Raw genomic sequence first — 9,687 nt, 5'->3', positions numbered from 1 at the left:
GAAGAAGAAGAAGAAGAAGAAGAAGAAGAAGAAAACAGAAAACAGAGCTTTTACAGTATGGTAATTGTGGACCAGCATTGTTTCAAGTATGTAATCTTTAGTCTCTTTAAATTTTGAAATAATAATATTCCCATTTCACAGACGACGAGGAGGGCAAGCTGATTAGCATGGAGCAATGTTTCTGGGATTATGTACCCAGTAGTACAACCCTAGGATTTTAGCCCATTAGTCTAGCTTTTAACCGCTGCATTTCTGATGCAAGTAAACTTCCCAAAAACCTCTGTTGGAGCTTCTGTGTGTGGCAGAGAATAGTGGGAAGAGAACACCAAAGATTCCAGTTCTGTGTTGGTTGTGTCCAGTTATAACTGGAAAGTAGGGCTGGAGAGATGGCTCAGCAGTTAAAAGCACTGACTGCTCTTCCAAAGGTCCTGAGTTCAAATCCCAGCAACCACATGGTGGTTCACAATCATCTGTAATGAGGTCTGGTGCCCTCTTCTGGGGTGTCTGAAGACAGCTACAGTGTACTTATATATAATAAATAAATCTTAAAGAAAAAAAATAAGTGGGAAGCATTTACCCAGCTGAGGACCCTAAATGAGGCCAGCAGATTTTACTCCCCTGCAAGGAGGGTGGGGTGGGGTAAATAGACCTGTCTGATATCTATTGCTACTGATGACAGTGGGCACATGAGTATTTATTGAGCACTTATTACGTGTTAGATTAAGTGCTTGAGAGTCTCCCACTAGCAGCCTCTGGATGAAGATGTAGAACTCTCAGCTCTGCCTGCGCCATGACTTCCTGGATGCTGCCACGCTCCCACCTTGATGATGATGGACTGAACCTCTGAAACTGTCAACCCTTTCAGAGACCGCATCTGCAGGGTATTCTCCCACAACAACGTGCTCGCCTTTGAAGATGTACTGGGCATGGCATCTTTATTCAGTGAGCAGGCCTGCCCCAGCCTGAAGATTGAGTATGCCTTTTGTATCTATGATTTTAACGAGAATGGTGTCATTGATGAGGAGGACCTCCAGAAGATAGTGCTAAGACTACTGAAGAGTGATGACGTGTCTGAGGGCCTGCTGATGGACGTCATGCACCACGTCCTGGGTGAGTCAGATCCGGACAATGCCAGTATGCTTTCCGTCTCCGAGTTCGAATGCACCATGGCCAAATCTCCAGATTTTATGAACTCCTTTCGGATTCACTTCTGGGGCTGCTGATGTGGAGGTCACCGACTTGTTCGGCAGGTTCAGTGAAGACTACTGGAACACCCCTTGCATCCAGGCACTGTAGAATCTGATTTGAATTATGACTCAGCTCTGTCCCTCCTCCACCTTTATAGTATTGTTTGCTAAGTAAATATGTGTCCCCCCACCACCACCACCAAAAAAAAAAGTGCTTGGCACTTTACCTTATTTTTACTGAATTTTCTCTGCATGAAGTAGGCATTAATTTTTCAGTCTTTCTCTCTCTTCCTTTCTCCCTCCCTTCCTCCCTCCCTTTCTTCCTTCCTTTCTTTTTTTTTTTTTCTTTTTGGTTTTTCGAGACAGGGTTTCTCTGTATAGCTCTGGCTGTCCTGGAACTCACTTTGTAGACCAGGCTGGCCTTGAACTCAGAAATCCGCCTGCCCCTGCCTCTGGAGTGCTGGGATTAAAGGTGTGTGGCCACCACGCCTGTCTTAAAATAATTTTTTTCCCATGTGGTTGCTGGGATTTGAACTCAGGACCTTCGGAAGAGCAATCAGCTGGAGCCATCCCTCCAGCCCCCTTTCTTCCTTTCTTTCCTTCTTATTCTAATACTGAGAACAAAGTCTAGGGCCTCCCATATTGGAGGCAAGCACCCTGCTTCTGAGCTAATCCCAGCTGTTCTTGGTTTTGTTTTCTTTTCTTTTCTTTAAAGAGAGAAGCTGAGCACTGACAGACTCATCACCAGGTTCTCTTAGGATCTAACGGGAGGAGTATCGGTACTAGCCCAGGGGAACAGGCTGGTGTGCCCTACCTGCAAGCCAAGACTGTGATTTGTTCCTGCTCTGTTCTCCCACAGAAACCTTGTATGTAGCCCATCGGATGAAGATTGCAATTCCATAGAATTCAAAGGGCCTGCTACTGAAATGACCACCCTAAAGACCTGCCCAGAAGGACAGGCCAAGCAGCCATCTGCTAGTCTTTGAGTAAGGAAGAAGTCAACTTTTAAAATTTTATTAGTATTGCTTTTATGGGACAGCCTCTCTATTGTGTAGCCCTGGAACTCTCCTGTGGACCAAGATGGTCTCCAACTCACAGAGATGCACCTGTCTCTGCCTTTCGAGTGCTGGGCTTAAAGGTGCATACTACCATGTCCAGCATAATTAAAGTACTAAGACTTGAAGACAGTATAAACGGCGATGCGGGGGGGGGGGGGCAAGTGGACTATGCCATCAGACAGAAGAATTAGTAAGGCTGTCTGAGCCCAAACTCCATGAAACTCAGAATTGAGATTGGTAGGTGTGGGGCCAGCTCCCTGCCAAAGTCTCCTGCTCTGGAATAGGTAACCATGACAACCCACTGAGAGGACCATGGCAATCATCTGAAGTCCTTTCCCATGCAAACAGTGCATCTCTAGCATCTCAGACTGAGCCAATAGGAAGCATCGACACCCCGGCCCCATCTCACCCTACTCCTCAGTGTTTATAGAGACCCTATCCATAGAATAAACTGCACAAGTTATTTCTCCAAGAATTGTCTAAGAGTGTCTGTTTTATCGACTGTAAACGCTTGGGGGAGAGTTTTCTCTCCCTAAGCTTTCATCGATGGACTTTGACCCACCTGGCTGGTCAGGCTCACATCACTCCTGTTCCTGCTGCCCGGAGTTACCTGCTGCCAACCACCGCTGCTGCTGCCCCTGCTGCTCGCATTGGTACTGCCATGGTAGCAGGCTAGACCTGGGACCCAGGCTACCTATCTGTCCTGCATCAGTTTCTCTTCTGAGAGCTGTAATACTTAGGCCATTTCTTGCCAGACCAGAGACCCACTGAACCCCTGGTTCCACAGAGGATGACAATAAACCAAAAAAATATACAATGAAAACATTCATTTTATGAGTAATATAATAGTTTGTTGACAAAGAGAGAAGTTGTAATTGTGTAACTGTTATAGACACTGAAACACCTTCAACAACTTTGACAAAAACTCTGGGAAGGACACATTATAAATGCTCATGGGTCTCCACTAAAGATTAATATATTATAACAATAATGGGCTCCTCTGTTCCAGATAGCTATATGAGTAAGTATGTCATATGCTGGAAAAAGTACTAGAGGAGCTTCCTTTAAATCTCACAGTATTTTGTCTGACTAATAAGGATTGTTCATTGGGAAATACTGTGAACAACTTCCACATTTCCTGGTCCCAATTCTGATAGATCTAGATAGTGTATCTTCTACTGTTATAGGCTGGATTGTGCAGCAGTGAAAATTCATGCATTGGATCCTTAGTCTCCAGCACCTCACAGTATGGCTACACTTAAATATATGGCCTCGGAAGAAGTAAAGGAGGGTAAGATGGAGTCCTAGAAACAGGTCTTCATGTCATATGCCTGGTTCTCTTATAGATTCAAACAGAGACAGTACAGACTTAGGAATGACTCTGGAAGGACTTAGCAAAAAGGTGGTCGTCTACCAGCTCAAAGGAAAGGCCTCCAAAGAAACCAAACTTGTCAACACCATAATTGTGGATCCCTAGCCTCTCTGACTATGAGAAGTAACCTTGTGTCGGTTAAACACCCAAGTCAGTAGTATTTCAGTATGGCTTTGTTTTATGTTTTAAGTATGACTTTATTCTGGGCATTCTATGCTTGCCTTCCAGGAATCCATTTACAGTAGACACTGCTGCTTGATTTTGTGAGTTTAGTTAAGTCAGTCCCGCCCCCTCGCCCGCACCCTCCCTCCCCCGCACTCCTCTGACTGTTCCAGTCTTTGCCTGTTGCTGACAATGCTCTCAGGAAGGCTTTGCTAATAACCGACAGATTCATCAAAGGCTTTCTTCTTGAGAGAAATAGAAGATGAAAATTTGATTCTTCTAAATATTTTCATCTTACCATACTGTCAGGAGCACGTCACTCCTCTGGTTCAGCGACATCTGTTTTTATTTCTTCTCAAGTAGCATGGAAGCCTTGGAAGGCTGTTTCATTAATATTGGACTTTTCAGAGTTTCGCAGAAGCATTTTATCTTGTCCTATTTAGTTTATAGAAATACAGGATCAAGTGCTTATAAATAATGCCAATGGTTTAAATTAAAAATGATGCCAGAGCTTAGAATCCAATCTTGTTCATTGTTATAAAAGACATCAGAATCCAGGGATTCAACAACCACGGACACAGAATCACTCGAGAATCCCTAGAGATGCATTACGGATATTCTCGTTACATAGACTATTACTGAAAAAGAACTTCCTAAATATAGCTAGTGTTTTGAAGAGAAATACGATTTTATTGTAAGATAGAAAAGGAAGCTGGAGTTGTATTATTCATTGTGATGTTGATGAGGCTGGGCTAAAACAAAGCAATATGGATGGCTTGGACAAGCCAGGGCTGCCCGTTGCTAGCTTGTGAATTACCAAGAGGATTTGGTTAAACAGCATGGTATAGTCACCAAGGCCATTCTCACAGGAGCATCTGTACTCACAGGGAAGAAGTTGTGTTCGCACAAAGGCATCCTGACCTTGCTGCTACGCTTGACCTCTTTCTTCTTTGAGCCCTCTTTGCCAGTTCCCCATGGATTTCAACTCTTGGGTTGCTTTTAGACAGGCCCAGAATAAAGCTGAAATACAATCCTGCCATAAATCAATTCCCATGAATGCCTACTATAAAATTCCTAATTGATATGCTCCGTGGTATGTGTTCTTTTGAGAGATGTAAAGCTATGCAAATACTAGCCAGAAAGCAATGACTGAAGAGAACCACTTTGCTAAGACAGGGACCCACAGAACGCAGCAAGTTCAGAGCTACCACACAGAGGAGGGCTGCCACAGAGGTGTCTGTGGGAAGTTGGTAAATGTATTTGCCAAATAGATGCTTGCCCTTTATTTCCAAACCCATTCAGTATTGTGTAGTTATCTCGTCTGTCTACTTGGAAAACATAACAAATCCTTATTGCAATTTGCAGCCAAATTGGAAGTATGAAAAGGTGTACTGCTTCCTCTGTCCTTGCTAAGTGATATATATATATATATATATATATATATATATATATATATATGCCGACTGTAAAAGGCTATTTCCTCACACATAAATGCTATGATTCTGGGTAATCAAGGGCCACCTCCTGGCAGTATCTCCTACCCCTTAGATGATGTATATTTTCCCACAGTCATAATGAGAAAGTTTGAAGTTTGCATTGAAGTTATGATGTTAATGTATATGTAAAATGTGCTACAATTTTGCTTAATTCCAGTGATGCAGAGGTTCCCATCTTTATTGCAAGCACTCAAGACAGAAAACCAGAGTGGAGCTGATTCTATACCTCAGCTACAAACACACTTGAAAAATTTCTTTTTAGTCCAACTTGTCTGTAATCAGTCTTGGAATTATGTTGTGATACACTGTAGTCTGTGTCAGGGAGAGGAGACAAGTCCTCTGGGCCTCCTGCTAACCCCACAGGGGCCAGATGATGCTACCTGCTCTTCTAATTGGCTTCATGGCGGTGAGGGAAACTAGATGTGAACCACATATTTCCAATGAAACTTCGCTGTGTTTGAATGACGGTTACCTTCAGCATTGCATTTCAGTTGACAGAGTTATAGTTGACACAAAATTTGAGTCAATGCATTTCAAGACTGAATTGCAGAATAAAGCCTTTCTTTCTTTCTTTCTTTCTTTCTTTCTTTCTTTCTTTCTTTCTTTCTTTCTTCCTTTCTTTCAAGAAAAAGAGGTGACTGTTGCAGGTACTTTTTTTTTTTGGCTTGTGTGGTGCTTTGAATATGCTTGGCCTGTGGAAGTGGCACTATTTGGAGGTGTGGCCTTGATGGAGGAGGTATGGCCTTGAGAGAGGAAGTGCTTTCCAGTGCGGGTGGGCTGTGAAGCTCTGCCAGTGCTGAAGAGTCAGTTTCTTTCTGGTTACCTTTGGGTCAAGATGTAGAACTCTCGGCTCCTCCAGCACCATGCCTGCCTGCACTCTGCCTTGCTTCCTGCCATGATGATAATGGACTGAATCTCTGAAACTGTAAGCCAGTCCCAATAGCGGAGGTAACCCAATCACAAAACAACACACATGGTGTGCACTCACTGATTAATGGATATTAGCCCCAAAGCTCGGAATACCCAAGACACAATTCACAGACCACATGAAGCTCAAGAGGAAGGAAGACCAAAGCATGGATGCTTTGGTCCTTCTTAGAAGGGGCAACAAAATAATCACAGGAGAAAATACAGAGACAAAGTGTGGATCAGAGACTGAAGGAAAGGGCATCCAGAGACTGCCCCACCTGGGGATCCATCTAATATACAGTCACCAAATCCAATCACTATTGTGGATGCCAAGAAGTACATACTGACAGAAGCCTGATATAGCTGTCTCCTGAGAGGCTCTGCCAAGCCTGACAAATACAGAGGCTGATATTCACAGCCAACCATTGGACTGAGCATGGGGTCCCCAATGGTGTAGTTAGAGAAAGAACTGAAGGAGCTGAAGGGGTTTGCAGCTCCATAGGAAGAAAAACAATATCAACCAACCAGATCCCCCAGAGTTCCCAGTGACTAAACCACCAACCAAAGACTACACATGGAGGGACCCATGGCTCCAGCCTCATATGAAGCAGAGGATGGCTTTGCCTGGCTTCAGTGAGAGGAGAGGCCCTAGTTCCTGTGAAGGCTCCATGCCCCAGTGTAGGCGAATGCCAGGGTGGGGAGACAGGAATGGTTGGGTGGGTGGGGGAACACCCTCATAGAAGCAGGGGGAAGGGGGATGGGATAGGGGTTTTCCGGGGGAGGGGAAACGTAAGTAAAGAAAATATCCAAAAAACAAACAAACAACAACAAAAAAGAGTTGCTTTGGTCATGTTGTCTTTTCATAGTAACTGAAACTGTAACAAAGACAACTGTGAGTCCAGAACTTTGTCTTAGACCTTTGCAAAAATTGTACGATGCAAAATTTTTTATAACAGTTGAAATCTGAAACTTATGAATTAAAAAGAAATAAGAAATTTTGGATAAATAATGTAGATTTTATATCGGTAGTAGTAGTTGTGGTAGTTTGAATATGCTTGGCCCAGGGAGTGGTACTATTTGGAGATGTGTCCTTGTTGGAGTAGGTGGGCATGGGCTTTAAGACCCTCCTCCTAGTCACATGAGAGCCAGTCTTCTCCTGTTTGCCTTCAGAACAAGATGTAGAACTCTCAGCTCCTCCAGTGTTCAGTGACAGTCATGCTCCTGCCTTGATGATAATGAATGGCACTTCTGAACCTATAATATAAGCCAGCCCCAATTAAATGTTTTCCTTTGTAGGAGTTGCCTTGGTCATGGTGTCTGTTTACAGCAATGAAATCCTAACTAAGACAGTAGTATATTACCTAAGTTAAACCCTATCTTTTTTTTTGTAGTTTCCTTCTTTGTTGTAAGACAGCACCTACAGTCAAGAATAGGCTACGTAGAGCTGGAGGAGAACATGCTACCAGAGGAGAAAAGCAATCAGCAGTCTCACCCAGCTGTGAATCCCGCAAGCTACAGTAACAACCTGCCTGCAATGTCCACCCGCTGGGCAATAGTGGCACAGATGTTATGGGAGAAATGAACTACTCTTTGATTGGAGTTGAGGCCTGCTCCATGAGACAGAACTCATACATGACACTGTTAATGAGTACAAGAGCCGGGTGTGGTGGCGTATGCCTTTAACCCCAGCACTCGAGAGGCAGAGACAGGTGGATTTCTGAGTTCGAGGCCAGCCTGGTCTACAAAGTGAGTTTCAGGACAGCCAGGGCTACACAGAGAAACCCTGTCTCGAAAAACCAATAAATAAATAAATAAATAAATACCCCCAAAAAGAACAAGGACTTGAGATAGGCCTGCGTGCGTGCCTGTGTGTGTGTGTGTGTGTGTGTGTGTGTGTGTGTGTGTTGTGTGTGGGGGTGTGTATTGGGAGGAGGGTGTAAGGGAGAGGTTTGTACCAAGTTGTCAAAAACCAACCACTTGACCAAATTGACCACTTGTCAACCTGACACACTAACATATCATATTTAAATCCATAAGAGTTTCTTTCTTGTTCACCCCCACGGTCTCAATATCAATACCAAGGCAGGCTGGAGAGATGGCTCGGAAGTTGAGAGCACTAGCTGCTCTTGCAGAGGTCTAGGATTCAATCTCCAGCCTCCATGCGGTAGTTCACTACCATCTGTAACTCCAGTTCCAGGGGATCTAATCCCCTCTCCTGACCCCTGAGAACACAAACTACCCACATATAATAAAATACTATATCACAATATGAAACATAAGCCACTTTAAAAGTCCCCCAGTCTTTAAATGTTTAGTCTGGGATCACTTACTGCCTGCTCTGAGCTTGTACCATTTTTCTTGGGTCTAAAGTTACTTCACTGTCACACGTCAGGCTGAATCTGACCAAACCCCAGAGGAGGTGAAGTACCTCAAGATGAAACCAACGGACGAAGAGATGCTGCTCATTTACAGCCATTTCAACCACGCCATGAATGACACAAACACAGATTTGCCAGGGTTGTGTAATCTCAGAGGCGAGGCCAAGTGGGATGGGTGGACTCATCGGGAAGGGATTTCCAAACTCAGTGCCGTGAAAACCTATGTGAGCAAAATAAAAGCTAAAGACGAAATCCAGAGTGGAAAGACCAGCTCTGATACTTTTTCAACCCATGATGCCGCTGCTAGCTTACTGGTTACAGCTGTTTATCTTTATAACTCTGTCCTCTTTTCTGAATATTTCAGATCCAACCAAAGGGGAAAAGAATTTTCCAGGAAAATGTAACTTGTCTTTTTCTTCTCTCTCTTTTGAAAACGCCTTCACTAAGACGCAGGATTTTCTAATACGTTGGGTTTCCTTACTCTCTCTCTAAAGCCCCACCCCCACCCTCACCTTGGCTGCTTGCTGGTCTGACTTGCCAGTATAAATATCATGGTTTCTTCCTTCTCTCCTATCTCGTATGGGCAGCTGTAGAAATTTACATCCTGCTTGCTCTGAGGTTTTTCTCTTTTAAACTCTAATTGCCCTTGAGCTCCTATTTGATTCTATTATTAAATTATTTTGTTAATGAGACTGAGAACTCCGAGAGTACCCAGATTTTACCTGTATCAGGAAGCTAGAGCTGGAGTTACAGGCAATGCTGAGTCACCTAATGTGGGTGTCGGGGAACAGTCTTCTGCAAGATTAGTAAGTCTTGTAGCGCTGCAGTCATCTCCTCAGCCCCCGACTAAGTAAATGTAGCCTAAAATTGTTGCTAATTGTAACAACAGCACTGTGTCCTAGGTTTAGAAGTAGCAGAGTAGACATTGTTAGAGATTGATTAACTAGAACTCAGAAGGTCAGCAAATGTTCATCTGGTTAGCTAGTATTGGGGCTGGATCTTAAAGAAATAGAATCAGGCGTGGGTCTCATGTTGAAGCACTAACATTTGGGAGGCCGAGGTAGGGCTGGTATAACCCAAGGCCAGCCTGGGCTAGAGTTAGAACATATCTAAAAAAAAAAAAAA

The 9,687-nt window shown here is 43.8% G+C and overlaps 1 long non-coding RNA gene and 1 pseudogene across 1 annotated transcript; one reads left to right on the top strand and one right to left on the bottom strand.

Moving 5' to 3' along the window:
- The first annotated feature begins 842 nt into the window (after positions 1-842).
- Positions 843-1,223, top strand: LOC110291939 (annotated as a pseudogene).
- Positions 1,224-7,396: 6,173 nt separating this feature from the next.
- Positions 7,397-9,481, bottom strand: LOC110292010. The gene is made up of 3 exons (XR_002377637.2): positions 9,285-9,481; positions 8,613-8,782; positions 7,397-7,438 (listed from the first exon to the last, which is right to left on the bottom strand). It is a non-coding gene; the product is annotated as an uncharacterized LOC110292010 (long non-coding RNA).
- Between the last annotated feature and the right edge of the window lie 206 nt (positions 9,482-9,687).

Source organism: Mus caroli, chromosome 3, assembly GCF_900094665.2.
Source record: "Mus caroli chromosome 3, CAROLI_EIJ_v1.1, whole genome shotgun sequence".
In the NCBI taxonomy this organism is placed as follows: Eukaryota; Metazoa; Chordata; class Mammalia; order Rodentia; family Muridae; genus Mus; species Mus caroli.
This window is presented reverse-complemented; position numbering and strand designations above follow the sequence as displayed.